A 16755-nucleotide genomic window follows, 5' to 3' on the forward strand; every position below is an offset into this window, starting at 1 on the left:
TATAATTTCAAATGTTCTCATTTCTGATTGTGCGTAAATATTTACTTTGAGCATATTTAGTTTGACCTATTGAAATTATGATCAAGCCACTGATTCTTTACTCCCAGAACACTGATCTCTAATCAAAAGCAAATTATTTTTAGCCACACACAGATGAGACTTCATTGCCAGTAGGAAGGTGGATAAATCAGTAGCATAATAGGAAATTACAACTTTATATTGCACATGACAAAAGGGTTAAAAGAGTTAGATAGTATGGTGACATTGCTTACTTGGTGTGTTGAAAGGAAGATATATCTGGCATCATAGAAGGCATCAGTTGTGCCATTCCCATGGTGAACATCGAAATCAATGATAAAACACGCTCAATCCATGGACACGTTGAGCATACAGCTGCTGCTATGGCCACATCTCCGAAAACACAAAAAACCCATGGCCCCTTTGGTATAGCGATGATGTCCCGGAGGTCTTATCAAAGCAAAACCTCATAGGTGGATCAAGGCTTGCTCTTTGATTTGAAACCTGATGCCGAAAAAAGGCTTTAGGATGGTGGTTTCCATATAACAATTGTTTATCTGACATCATAAGAGTATGGTAACTGGTTTGAAACCTTAGAAATTGGGGCACATTCAGAATAAATTCGTTTCTTACAATCACAAAGTAGTCACAGGTACAATTGAGTTAAAAAATCAATTGACTTTGGTGCACATTAAATATGTCGTTCTGCATTTAGAAATAAAAAAACTCAAATCCATCCGTGACACTGACATAGTCCAACACCCACAAACAGGAAAATATTTGTAAAAGAGACTAACGTTCTAGATAGGTACATCCCCACTGAATCAACAAGGGAAATGCCGCCCCACTGCAACAAGTGACCTCCTGGAATGTCTGCAAGATAATACATAACAGAAGGAAGGAACAACATTTGATTATCATTGAAGCATCAAAATTGAAACTAGTTATGTGTGCTAAGATATGATGTGGTCAAGACAAACCATAACTCTATACAGAAATTAAAGTTTCTTACCCAATTAACAAATTATCAAATTACCCAAAAATAAAGTTATTTCCACCACTTACGACTAGACAAACCAGAGGGCCTTTTATCATTACGAATAAGTAATATATCTATTAGAAAGTACTTTCGAAACCATAACACATTTTATCTCAATTAAACTTGAATATGATGAATGCTTTGCATGTGAACTGCTTCAGTTAACTCCCCATTTTTTACTTATCAAACAAAAATTTTTGTTTATCTTTAGTTTGCTTTTTTGAGGATGAGAAGAAATGGCAATATACATTAACCGCTGAAATTTATGTAAATAAAAACCCAAGATTGTTCTTTGTAAGAATCAGAAAGATTACAAGTTTCTACTCAATTCATTTTATTAGATTTCTTGCAGTAAACTGTATCGTGTACATAGTATAAGAAGAAGAGAGTGAATTGCACGTAAATCAAAGGTAAAAAGAACCAATAAAATACACTTACAGTGGCGTAGCAAATTTTGGTCCGCCTTCAATCACCACATGCCTTGTTGTGAAGCCCGTCCATAGCCTAACAAATGCATTTATGAGTTAGCCCTCATTGTGACATCCTATCAAGTCCCAGTTAAACAAAAACCCCATTTCTGTTGTCAGGCATGTTATTTGTGTACATAAATGACTTATTTTTTAGCAAAAAACAATGGAAGCAACACAAAAAGGCATAGTAATACAGAACTGATTCCACCTCAAGAAATTTGCTCTAGATATAACCAAACAAGAAATGAAAGAACAAAAAAAGGAACTGTAGTAGGAAATTGTAAGAAACCTTCTCAAGTCCTGATACATATGCTCTTTCATGAACATTTGCACGTCATCTACTGAACGGCTTATAATTTTGAAGTTCAATGACTCATGCCACGAACTGGCACTACGGAAATGCAACAAGTATTAATGGCTATAACAAATTGGTTCACCTGAAATACCATTGTTCAACGATTATTTTAAACGTGATCTTATCACAGAATAATTCAACTTATTTATACTATAGAATAGGTGTAATCTTCTCCATCTCGTGAAACCCCTTTGTCCATAGTAACCCTGAAAACTTCATTAAGGAGGAATGCTTGCTGATCCTCGGTGTTGCAGTATTTCTCATATATCATTCCTTATGCTTATGCTGTAGCCTTTTTTATACATTATTACACATCTAATGTAAAGCTTAAGCCTATTAATTGAGTACTGATATATTGTCTACTCCTTGCCAATTAAGACGTTATCAAATGTTGTGCTTTTATCTTTCGTAGAAAACTGAAAAAATAATATTAGAAGAAAACAACATGATCATAATAACTAGTATCATAAAAGGTATAATCTTAGTCAATGATGGTTGTGCAAGTCTTCTCCTTTTTTTCCCAAAGTCAAATATTTTCGTTTTCTTTCCAAAGCCTATGATCATGACCTATAAATAAAGACAAACACCTACTATCTAACTGCATTAGTTGTCCTGTGTGATTGGATTTAGAAAGGATTGTTAGCTTGACAATTTTTGTGACGGCGTCCAAGCTAACACTATAAAATATTTTCCTTTTCTTTCCAACGACCTAGTGACCATGTCATAAGTCACACAAAAAAGACCTCAATGATCACACAAAAATGTGACAATTGTCCAGGCCAACATTATGAATCCAGAGAATTCTAAGAACCAGGAAAGGCAACATTATATCTAAGTGCATTTGTTGTCCACTTGCTGCAATCTATAGACAACAATATTCTCAACACGCATAAGACAATTCTTTAAACCATAATTTCATGAAATAATTAACCTCCGTGGATATAGATTAATCTAATAAAAATTTGAGAAAAATCCAACTTTGGGCAGTGCAATCACCACTGTGTATATATATAATCTAGCTTTCAGTAGTTTTCCAAAACTACAGGAGTTGACACGTCAATGCTAAGATAAATGAGAAGCCATCCAGTATATAGTGCGATATAACTAGGCAGAGAAAAGTCAGCATAAGTTGAAAAACATAACAATGAATGATATACCATGTATGCAGTGAATACCTTTGAGTGAGTTCCATCTCTTCAAGAGTAGTCCAATTGCAGACTCTAAAATGGGATTCGATGTGACTCCTGTTGCATAGTAATCCAAACTACAATTAGAGGAAATGTAACTCTTTGAACTCGTAATAACAGGAATGCTAAATTGGAAGAGGAAAAAAATTTATGTTGATAGCTGAATTTTTGGGTTGGTCAATGGAAAACTTGAATAAGTGCTGTTATTGCTGCAGACAAATTTTACGATTATGGCCATTAGTATGCCAAAATTATGATTGCAAGATTTTTTCTTCTAATAAAAGCACAGCTGCCTTTTCAGTCCGCCGCCAATAACCCCTCGTAGGTCTTATGTATGCATAGAGAAAAAGGTACAATTCATTAGACCCTACAGAACCAATGACTAAGTTAGTTTAATTTAAGAATGAAAAATGAGAATGACACAAATTCAAGTGAGAGAGCCAAATCCATACAATATATCTCACCCATTACATATTCTTTCATTTTGACCTACTTGAGGTTTTGCTAAAACCTATAACATCCCTCTTCTAAATTTATTAATTTTCACTTAATTTTAATAAATTCATTGAACTTCTTCAGAAGTCTCATAATATTTGAAGTGCGGGAGGTCGCTGACCCCATAAAAAAAACCTTGATGGTAATACACAAAAAATACTTCATAAACTTGTATATTATATTCTGTAACACGCTATTTCATCTATATAGTGAAGGAGACAAGTAAATAACCTGATAATGGCCCTAGCAGGAGCTACACTATAATCACCCGTGCATCACTTAGCTTGAAATCTTGATTTTTTCTTCATTTAAACGAACAAGAACCAACCTCATTACTTTTTGTCAAGTATTTCCTTCCCATGTCGGATGCTTCCCAAACCGTCTATCCCTAAAAATGTGAGATCCTCCAAACTGATTATGACTTCTCCACTTGCATACATGATGTTTCATCAAAGACAACACATTTCCTACATAAGCACAAGAAATATCTTCATCACAAAACTTATAAATCCACCGCAATACAAAACGTCACAAGAGCCTCCATAATCAAGCTAACATCAAAATTTAGAGCTTCTTCTCCTTTCACTTCCAAATATAAATGAACAAAATCTCAACTCAGTCCTTAGCTAATTTCATCTTCAAATAAAACCCTTTGGTTCTAATCATTGAGTTCCCAAAAAAACTTTGTTTCAACTTCCATTTTCTTTTAATCAAAAAGACTGAACTTGAACCACCCAAAAGTGAGTCCAAAACGTAACCTAACAACGAAAACTAAATGAAGAAAAAAAATCTACTTTACTATTGCATACGAATACTGGGTATGTTCTGAATATTTAACGAACTCGACCAGCAACCAACAATTCAAGAAGTTATCCTAAAATGCCATAAACAACAAGAATAAATAGATTTTTTTACAAGTTTGAAAGGCTTATATTATTACCAAGAAAAATAAAATGCTACCCATTAAACTTATTCCTTCAGAAAGCTTGAAAAATTCAAACTTTACATTGAAAGCGAGAGAGAGAGAGAGAGAGAGAGAGGTACCTGTAAAGATGGAGGCGGAAAGTTTGAAGCTCCATTAGAAGTGATACTACAAAAGCAGACGCCAAATTTGCAATGGCCAACCGTTTAATATCTTTTTGTTTTAGTATATTTTTTTTGGATCATTTTGTTCGCAATTATATTATAGTACTTAAAGAAAGTTGTTAGGTTTGGGTTGAAAAATAGCCATAGGTGAAAGTCACCTGGCAGATATTGATGGTTTGGGTTTGGTCATCACAGGCGGGCCCAATATGGTCAGATATACAGATCCGAAATATTGGGCCTGTACCTACCTTATGCGATACGGTTAGTGATGGCAATGGCGCGGGCCGGGACTGGGTACCCCTTGGCCCAGGCCCAAGCCCGACCTTATGACACAGGCCCAGCCCGCTACGGGTATGATAGGCAAAGCCTAAGCCCGGCCCGACGGTTTTTTATAACCATACCCGGCCCAAGCCCGCCTTTTTTAATAAGTGTATTTTTAAATATTATAAATTTCAATTTTTTTATTTTTATTAGAAATGTTTTTAAATATAATTGAAGCTATTTCCGCAAATAATTTAAGCAATATTGAGCAATAAAACTCCATAATATTTGATTATACTAACTTTTCAGCTGTGCATAATATGTTATGGTGAAATCCACTTTATATTTACCCAACCCTCTAACTCATTTAAGACAATTTTAACATGTTAAACCTTCTTATATTATTTGATAACCTTATCTCTCAACTCGATCATATATTCTAGAAGCTGAAGACCATTGAAAAGATTTGATGGTCTAATCATGGGTAACATTGCCTCTAATACTCCCCACCGGATCATATGTACTAAAAGTTAGAGAATTGTTGAAGAGATTCAATAGTCCAACTATGGGTAACGGTACCTTTGATACTTCTTAACTGGATCATATGTTCTGAAAATTGAAAACCATCGAATAGATCTAATGCTCCAAGTATACCCAGTCAGTAACACATTAAAAATCTCAAAACCATATTTGTACCTTTTTCAAACATTATATATTACATGGTAACAAATAAAATGTTATTATGACAAAGTTGTTTATATTTTATTTCCATAAAATATCAGTTCCTAACAATGTATTCATAACCAACCCAGGGTGAAAGCCTGCAAAAGTTGCTGAGTCCCAAATTGACCAGTTTAATCGGTTTGACCGATCGGTCAATCAGGTGTCAAAAAATTTAAAATTCAACAAAAATACATCTAAAAATTACTGTTAAGTCCCTACATGTTTGAAATTTAGCAAACACACCCCAAATATAAATCGGTGATCGACTGGTTGGCAACGGCGACACACCAAATGCAATCTCAATCATTCCTTGAGCTTATTCCCCTAGAAAGTCTACCTAAGATGTGGCCGAAATCGGCTCGATTTCAGCCACATCTCACCAGCGCTAATATCGACATTCTAGGCCAGATTTCACCACCGCTAGCATCGACAACCCTCCCCATCGCCACAAAAATACTCCCCCATTTCGACTTGATCTCACTGACGTCGGTGTCGACATTTCAGGCCAGATCTCACCACCGCTGGCATCGACAACCCTCCCCATCACCACAAAAATACTTCCCTCAGCCTCTTGACCAAAACTCATCTCACCCCACTCCTGTTCACCTCATCAATTGCCGACAAAAGCCAATTGTTACCGCCACCGATTTTTTTTTTTTTTATTTCCAGTCGATTCACTCATTGGAAATCACCTTCATCGCCACCATTGCACTCATCAACACTTTCTCCTCAAAAGCCCCAACATCTAGGTCTTCAATTGTTTGTAGATCATCATCCTAATTTCTAGAGTTTTCGGTGAATAGGGAAATGAATAACCCGACCCAATGAAAGCCCTCGGTCTTGGTTGAATCGATTCAATTGTCGAGCCAGGTTTTAAAACACTAGTTCCTAAATAAAAGAAAAAAGAATAAAGACATAAATTTTGTGGGTTTATTGAACAAATAGTACAGATAACAAGATACGCTAACCAGGATTGTTAGATGTGCTTCACCAAATTTGGATGCAGGGAATATCAAAATCTGCTTATAATTGTTATCTTTATCAAGAAAATGATTTACAAGTCATGTATATGCTAAGCGGTATATACAACACATACGTTAAGACGAATCATAAAGGTCTAGAAATCCTCACAGGTAGTGTATGTGTTTTAACTCTTTGAATCGCGAATCATGAAGGTCTAGAAATCCTCACAGGGAGTGTATGTGTTTAACTCTTTGAATCGCTTGCTTCACTTTCGTAGAGGGTTCTTCAAACAAGATGGCAGGGTTGTCAAACTCGGATGCCACACTGGGTTCGCCAAGAAAAGCTCGAAATGAATCTGCAACTGAATATGAAAGAGACTTGAGGTTGTATCCTCCTTCCAAGAAGAACACACAGCGGCCTCCACACAGCTCTTTCGCAAGTTGTTTGATATTTGCTGCAAGCATGTAAAATGTTCCTGTTGTAAACTGTAGACCGGCAAGCGGATCTAATACGTGACCATCATATCTGGCAAAGTTCAGTTGCAAGACATGCAAACGGGTAAACGTTTAGAATAGTGATTATAATTCAATCTAGGCCCCTACCTTTAGTACAAATGATTTAAACCTTCCTTTCGAATTTTGAAGTTTCTTATATATCTATCCAACTAATCTGATAGGGACAACGAGTTTGCCTCTCTGTGTGTGGATAGGTGTAGATGCGAATGCGTGTGTATGCAACATAATTGAAATGTCAAATTAAATACTAAATTATGTATGCGATCATTAAATGGCCACCAAGTTCACATCTTTCTTGAACCCTATTGTCAAGTGACCTTGCGCGAACTAGAATGCAGTGTGCAATAAAATTAGTATTACACATGGGAAAAGCTAACTCACCCAGCAGAGACAAGAATTATATCTGGCTTGAACCTTTGAGCACATGGAACGATGACTTCATCAAAAACAGTTCTCATGGCAATGTCACCGGAGCCTCCTGGTAAAGGCAGATTTAGAGTCGTTCCTTCACCATCTCCATGGCCTACCTCATGAATTTTACCAGTGCCCGGATAGCTTCCATCCTGTGTTCATAGAGATTTTATTAATGATTGGTTAGACAATAGGCAAATACTGAAACAGAACTTATTTGATCAGCATCTGTCTGTTGTCAACATAACACCTAGGTGATTTTTGATGTCAATGTTCTCATTCTGATTGTGCTTAAATATTTACTTTTGAGCATAATTTAGTTGACCTAATTGAAAAAATTATGATTCAAGCCACTGTATTCTTTACTCCCAGATACACTGATCCTAATCAAAAGCAAATTATTTTTAGCCACAACAACAGATGAGACTTCATTGCCAGTAGGAAAGTTAGGGAATAAAATCAGATAGCATAATACGAAATTGACAACTTTATATTGGCACATGACAAAAGGGTTAAAAGATGTTAGATAGTATGGTGACATTGCTTACTTGGTGTGTGAAAGGAAGATATATCTGACATCATAGAAGGCATCAGTTGTGCCATTCCCATGGTGAACATGCGAAATCAATGATAAATACACGCTTCAATCCATGGACACGTTGAGCATAACAGCTGCTGCTATGGCCACATTCTCCGAAAAACACAAAAACCCATGGCCCCTTGGTATAGCGATGATGTCCCGGAGGTCTTATCAAAGCAAAACCTCATAGGTGGATCAAGGCTTGCTCTTTGATGTTGAAACTGCTGAACCGAAAAAGGCTTAGGATGGTGGTTTCCATAATAACAAGTTTTATCTGACATCATAAGAGTAACTGGTACTGGTTTGAAACTTAGAAATTGGGCGCACATTCAGAATAAATTCTGTTTTTACAATCACAAAGTAGTCACATGGTACAATTGGAGTTTAAAAAATCAATGAACTTTGGTGCCATTAAATATGCGTTCTGCATTTAGAAATAAAAAAACTCAAATCCATCCAGTGACACTGACCATTATCCAACACCACAAACAGGAAAATATTTGTAAAAGAGACTAACGTTCTAGATAGGTACATCCACTGAATCAACAAGGGAAATGCCGCCCCACTGCAACAAGTGACTCCTGGAATGTCTGCAAGATAATACAATAACAGAAGGAAGGACAACATTTGATTCATATCTGAAGCATCAAAATTGAAACTAGTTAATGTGTGCTAAGATATGATGTGGTCAAGACAAACCATAAACTCTATACAGAAATTAAAGTTTCACCAATTAACAATTATCAAATTACCCAAAAATAGAGTTATTTCCACACTTAACGACTAGACAAACAGAGGGCCTTTATCATTACGATAAGTAATATATCTATTTAGAAAGTACTTTCGAAACCATAACACATTTTATCTCAATTAAACTTGATATGATGAATGCTTTGGCATGTGAACTGCTTCAGTGTAACTCCGCCATTTTTTACTTATCAAACAAAAATGTTTTGTTTATCTTTAGTTTGCTTTTTTGAGGATGAGAAGAAATGGCATTAACATTAACCGCTGAAATTTATGTAAATAAAAACCAGATTGTTCTTTTTAAGAATCAGAAAGATTACAAGTTTCTTACTCAATTCATTTTTATTAGATTTCTTGCAGTAAAGCTGTATCGTGTACATAGTATAAGAAGAAGAGAGTGAATGCACGTAAATCAGGTAAAAAGAACCAATAAATACCTTACAGTGGCGTAGAAATGTTTGGTTCCAGGCCCTTCAATCACCACATGCCTTGTTGTGAAGCCCGTCCATAGCCTAACAAATGCATTATGAGTTAGCCCTCATTAGTGACATCCTATCAAGTCCCAGTTAAACAAAAACCCCATTTCTGTGTGTCAGGCATGTTATTTGTGTACATAAAATGACTTATTTTTTAGCAAAAAAAATGGAAGCAACACAAAAAGGCATAGTAATACAGAACTGATTCCACCTCAAGAAATTGCTCTAGATATGAACCAAACCAAGAAATGAAAGAACAAAAAAAGGAACTGTAGTAGGAAATTGTAAGAAACCTTCTCAAGTCCTGATACATATGCTCTTTCATGAACATTTGCAAGTATCTACTGAACGGCTTATAATTTTGAAGTTCAATGAGCTCATCCACGAGAACGGACGACTACGGAAATGGCAACAAGTATTACATGGCTATAACAAATTGGTTCACCTGAAATACCATTGTTCAACGATTATTTTAAACGTGATCTTATCACAGAATAATTCAACTTATTTATACTATAGAATAGGTGTAATCTTCTCCATCTCGTGAAACCCCTTTGTCCATAGTAACCATGAAAACTTCATTAAGGAGAATGCTTTGCTGATCCTCGGTGTTGCAGTATTTCTCATATAATCATTCCTTATGCTTATGCTGTAGCCTTTTTTATACATTATTACACATCTAATGTAAAGCTTAAGCCTATTAATTGAGTACTGATATATTGTCTACTCCTTGCCAATTAAGACAGTTAATCAAATGTTGTGCTTTACTTTCGTAGAAAACTGAAAAAATAATAATTAGAAGAAAACAACATGATCTAATAATCATAGTATTCATAAAAGGTATAATCTTAGTCAATGATGGTTTCAAGTCTTCCTCCTTTTTTCCCAAAGTCAAATATTTTCGTTTTCTTTCCAAGCTATGATCATGACCTATAAATAAAGACAAACACCTACTATCTAACTGCATTAGTTGTCCGTGTGTGATTGGATTTAGAAAGGATGGTTAGCTTGACAATTTTTGGACGGCGCCAAGCTAAACATATAAAATATTTTCCTTTTCTTTCCAACGACCTAGTGACCATGTCAATAAGTCACACAAAAAAGACCTCAATGATCACACAAAAATGTGACAATTGTCCAGGCCAACATTATGAATCCAGAGAATTCTAGAACAGGAAAGGCAACATTATATCTAAGTGCATTTGTTGTCCACTTGCTGCAATCTATAGACAACAATATTCTCAACAGCATTAGACAATTCTTTAAACCAATAATTCATGAAATAATTAACCTCCGTGGATATAGATTATCTAATAAAAAATTTGAGAAAAAATCCAACTTTGGGCAGTGCAATCACACACTGTGTTATATATATAATTAGCTTTCATAGTTTTCCAAAACATACAGGAGTTGACACTCATGCTCAAGATAAATGAGAAGCCATCCAGTATATAGTTGCGATATAACTAGGCAAGAGAAAAGTCAGCATAAGTTGAAAAACATAACAATGAATGATAATAACATGTATGCAGTGAATACCTTTGAGTGAGTTCCATCTCTTCAAGAGTAGTCCAATTGCAGACTCTAAAATGGGATTCTGATGGACTCCTGTTGCATAATAATCCAAACTACAATTAGAGGAAATGTAACTCTTTGAACCGTAATAACAGGAATGCTAATTGGAAGAGGAAAAAAATTTATTTGAATAGCTGAATTTTTGGGTTGGTCAATGGAAAAACTTGAATAAGTGCTGTTATTGCTGCAGACAAATTGTTACGATTATGCCATTAGTATGCCAAAATTATGATGCAAGATATTTTTCTTCTAATAAAAGCACAGCTGCCTTTTCAGTCCGCCGCCAATAACCCCTCGTAGGTCTTATGTATGCATAGAGAAAAAGGTACACATTCATAGACCTACAGAACCAATGACTGAAGTTAAGTTTAATTTAAGAATGAAAAATGAGAATGACACAAATTCAAGTGAGAGGAGCCAAATCCATACAATATATCTCACCCATTACATATTCTTTCATTTTGACCTACTTGAGGTTTTGCTAAAACCTATAACATCCCTCTTCCTAAATTTATTAATTTTCACTTAATTTTAATAAATTCATTGAATCTTCTTCAGAAGTCTCATAATATTTGAAGTCGGGAGGTCGCTGACCCCATAAAAAAAACCTTGATGAGTAATACACAAAAATACTTCATAAACTTGTATATTATATTCTGTAACACGCTATTTCATCTATATAGTGAAGGAGACAAGTAAATATACCTGATATGGCCCTAGCAGGAGCTACACTATAATCACCCGTGCATCACTTAGCTTGAAATCTTGATTTTTTCTTCATTTAAACGAACAAGAACCAACCTCATTACTTTTTGTCAAGTATTTCCTTCCATGTCGGATGCTTCCCAAACCGTCTATCCCTAAAAATGTGAGATCCTCCAAACTGATTATGACTTCTCCACTTGCATACATGATGTTTCATCAAAGACAACACATTTCCTACATAAGCACAAGAAATATCTCATCACAAAACTTATAAATCCACCGCAATACAAAACGTCACAAGAGCCTCCATAATCAAGCTAACATCAACAATTTAGAGCTTCTCCTTCCTTTCACTTCCAAATATAAATGAACAAAATCTCAACTCAGTCCTTAGCTAATTTCATCTTCAAATACACACCCTTTGGTTCTAATCATTGAGTTCCCAAAAAAACTTTGTTTCAACTTCCATTTTCTTTTAATCAAAAAGACTGAACTTGAACCACCCAAAAGTGAGTCCAAAACGTAACCTAACAACGAAAATAAATGAAGAAAAAAAATCTACTTACTATTGATACGAATACTGGGTATTGTCTGAATATTTAACGAACTCGACCGCAAACCAACAATTCAAGAATTATCCTAAAATGCCATAACAACAAGAATAAATAGATTTTTTTACAATTTGAAAGGCTTATATTATTACCAAGAAAATAAAATGCTACCCATTAAACTTATTCCTTCAGAAAGCTTGAAAAATTCAAACTTTACATTGAAAGCGAGAGAGAAGAGAGAGAGAGAGAGAGGTACCTGTAAAGATGGAGGCGGAAAGTTTGAAGCTCCATTAGAAGTGATACTACAAAAGCAGACGCCAAATTTGCAATGGCCAACCGTTTAATATCTTTGTTTTAGTATATTTTTTTTGGATCATTTTGTTCGCAATTATATTATAGTACTTAAAGAAAGTTGTTAGGTTTGGGTTGAAAAATAGCCATAGGTGAAAGTCACCTGGCAATATTGATGGTTTGGGTTTGGTCATCACAGGTACGGGCCCAATATGGTCAGATATACAGATCCGAAATATTGGGCCTGTACACTACCTTATGCGATACGGTTTAGTGATGGCAATGGCGCGGGCCGGGACTGGGTACCCCTTGGCCCAGGCCCAAGCCCGACCTTATGACACAGGCCCAGCCCGCTACGGGTATGATAGGCAAAGCCTAAGCCCGGCCCGACGGGTTTTTTATAACCATAGCCCGGCCCAAGCCCGCCTTTTTTAATAATGTGTATTTTTAAATATTAATAAATTTCAATTTTTTTATTTTTATTAGAAATGTTTTTAAATATAATTGAAGCTATTTCCGAAATAATTTAAGCAATATTGAGCAATTAAAACTCCATAATATTTGATTATACTAACTTTTCAGCTGTGCATAATATGTTATGGTGAAATCCCATCTTTAATATTACCCAACCCATCTAACTCTTTAGACAATTTTAACATGTTAAACCTTCATATGGGATAAAATTGAGGTTAGGGTTGGGAAAAATAGATATATATGGATAATATTGTAATTAAATATATAGTATAAAGTAAATTAGTAAAATTAATACTAAAATTTCGGGACGGTCCGGGCCGGGCCGGCCTAAAGATGTTACCATGCCCGGCCCGTACCCAGGTCGGGCCTTAATCAGCCCAGGCCCAAGCCCAACCGCCCGCCAACCTCGGGTAAAGCCCACCCCTTTCGGGCCGGCCGGGCCGGGTACCCGAAAATGTCGGGCCCATTGCCATCTCTAGATCGGTGGACCCGCGGTATTCCTTTTTTCTCTCTTTAGGTTTTAGTTTTACTTTTCGCCTCTAGTAATTTTCAAGATAGTTACACCCCTAAAATTCCTTCAGTTTTAATTTTTTACATTTACACCCCCAAAATCAACTACTCTAAATTCAATTCAATTTAGAATATAACAAATACGAACCAAAATAAAACAAAGAACACATAAACAAACACAATAAGTCAATAACATATAATACAAAACTATAAAACCAACAAAAATAACAAATACATAATCACTAATAGTAATACAAATAAACAAACATAACAAGTCAATAATATATATACAAAACTACAAAACAATCACAATAGACAAATACATAATCACTAGTAACCATAACAACACACTGTCAATAAACTAACATACTACAAATACAAACATATCAAATGTTCACAAAAAACTTCTTAAGGTAGCAATGTTTATCCCATAGTGAGGGTGATAGAGTCTCTTGATTTCACAGTCCCAGGTTAGTTATGGCACATCAAGATCATCCAATCATCATCACATCATCATCTACAAACAATGATCAACACAATAATAAATGTAAAATAAAATATATAAATATTATGTTAACATGTTACCTGTAAACTCATATCCATATAGCCAAGTCCAAGTGCATATCAAAAATTCTGCATTTTTGGTTGAAGTGAGCTTCGATATTTGTTGGCATTTACTACCATACTAAAAAAAGAACTTCGAAGCAACATAGTTATTGTATGTCAGATTCACGAGTCATCATGGCAAGTACCGGATAACGATACGTTGTTCTTCCAATGATCGAGGATATCCAAATTCTGATATTTGGCCCGATCAAACCTCATCTCTTCCAAATAAATATCATCAGATTTCTTAGTGAAATAAATCACTCTCTAGTTCTCAAAATCTTGCACCATTTAATAGTTAGTGTCAAAAGTTAAATTAACACAATAACAATACTTATTATCATAAGAATATAAAAACTAAAAAGTATAGTGACTTCCAGAAGAATGATCTACACACCTACCAAGAGTAGACCACTCGTAGGAGAAACAACTGAAGGTGTGTTAGTAAACGTCCCATATACGACACAGAAACAAACATAATCAGGGATCGTTTACATGAGCCAAGATCAAGGGTATAATTTTACAATTCATATTAAATAAAATCTGCAAAAAAATAATCTGAGTTTAAAGAAAACAAACGCACGATGGGCTCTTCCAATTTGTCGATGAATGTTTTGCTACCGATCCAAGTGTGGATAGAACCGCGTAGTCCACATGAAGACAATCTCAAAAGAACCAAAGGGATTTGGTAGATCTCTTTGGCTTCAGATAAGAAGAAAGCAAAATCAATTGAATTGATTTTAGGCCAAAAATTTCCTTTTGTGGGAGTGTATCAAAAAGGGGCTGCTGTGTGTGTTTTTCTTTTAAAAAGAAATCAATTCATTAATTATTACACACACACTTTTCTTTTTATAGTTAATCAATTTGCCCTAATCCCATACGGAATCTTGGCTCCAACCCAAACGCCCCATGTTCCAACACTCCCATTGATTTATTTTATTTCCATCATTATCTCAATTAAAATCATATATAATATTTTAAATATTTAACATTTAACATATGATATATATTTTAACAAACACACATTTAAACGTAATTTCACTTATTTTTTTCTAACAATTAAGTAAGGCCACGACCTCACAAATTTAATTGCACTGTGAAATTACACAAATACCATTTTGCCTTAAAAGACGAAACACCCTTCTTTCTTCTTGGATCTTAAATTGTCTTCTATGGTGTAACCCATAGCTCCTCATCATATCACAGTGTATAGTATCGCGATTAACACCAATTAATTGTCTCACTAATACTCAGACCAGATTAGCCCTAGCAAGGCTCATGGCCACCCTAGATTCAATCAACAAAGTCTACCTCAATGTGATTTGGTTACCGTGCAATTCGATCCTTTCATCATACGTTATCTTGATGAGACGAAGGCATAGAAATAGTGTCAACCTTCGGTTACTCTCGATATTATTTATCAGTTTCTGGACCAATGACCCGTATTATAAACTGGATGAGCAACAGCTCAATCCCACTTTGGCCACAGTTTTAGTGTCATTGCCATATACTATTGCACCAGTGAGATAACTTTCTCTCCCATACCCGAGTGATGAATCCTCTGTCAATCCCCCTAGTCTTGATACACTCTCTTGATGCAACCAATCACCACCGTATTGACAGCTCTGAAAAAACTCGTTAGGCTAGTGTCAAACTACACCAATCGGTTCACAAGGCGCTCCGTGATCTCAATTCTAAGGATCACATGCACCACCATTCGTTGAGGATTTGTTCCATAGACACTGGGGTTCCCATCCATATGGAATCCCTGTGTGGTCAGTCCATGAACTTGCTGCGGTAATTGCCTACAGCAAGCACCCAGTGGTTGCACCAGGTTGTCACCAAACACATTGACAAGTGAGATCAGTCACTGCCTTTTGACAGGTCGTTCAACACTACTGATGAGCCTTACCGTATTATCTGTTCCCTTACTTCAAAATAATACTAGGCTACGGACGTTTCTAGAATGGCCACCATATGTGCTCATAGGGTTCTCACTATCAAGATTTGAAACACTTGATATCCTCGTCACGGTTCTACCATTCTAAGGACATATATCAATACATATTGCAATAATAATGATTTACGCGATATGGAATAAAATGCATTTTTATTGATTAATGAACATTATTACAAAGAGTCAATTCTACAATAATTGATTGGCTCTAGGGTATCTACTCTAACAAGGTGAGGCAGGAACTTCTTTGGAACATTGAGCCTTGTAAGCTTGAAAAAGCTGTTGCAAGTTATTCTTAACAACCTCCAACTTCCGTGTGGCAGTAGTTAAATCAGAAACTTCCTTGAAAGCACACTCCACAAACTGAAACTTGAGATGTGGGTCAAGAATAGTTGCAATCGTCAACACAAGACTATAAGAATCCCAATATTTTGTAAATTTTGGGATCATTTGTTCCCCAATGCTCCTAACAACTTCATCCTCACTCATCATCTCTTTAATTAAACACAATTGAATTTGCCACACACATTTCAGGTATAAGTTTGCTGTAGGATATTTAAAACCCGAGAATAAAGTTGCAATATCATAAAATGGTTCTAAGAACTTGCATATCCTCGCCCCCCATCCCATTCGTCATCTGATGGACAAAATTTATAACTGAGATCTATTGTTGATAAAGCCACAAACACAGGACGGTATATTAACGCCGTTTCAAGCATTAAAAATGTCGAATTCCATCCAGTGGAAACATCCAACTCAA

General features: G+C 35.6%; 1 pseudogene; it reads right to left on the reverse strand.

Annotated features, from left to right (window-relative positions):
* Positions 1-6644: 6644 nt before the first annotated feature.
* Positions 6645-16487, reverse strand: LOC116115303 (annotated as a pseudogene).
* Between the last annotated feature and the right edge of the window lie 268 nt (positions 16488-16755).

This window comes from Pistacia vera, unplaced genomic scaffold (genome assembly GCF_008641045.1).
Source record: "Pistacia vera cultivar Batoury unplaced genomic scaffold, PisVer_v2 Contig736, whole genome shotgun sequence".
Classification (NCBI taxonomy): Eukaryota; Viridiplantae; Streptophyta; class Magnoliopsida; order Sapindales; family Anacardiaceae; genus Pistacia; species Pistacia vera.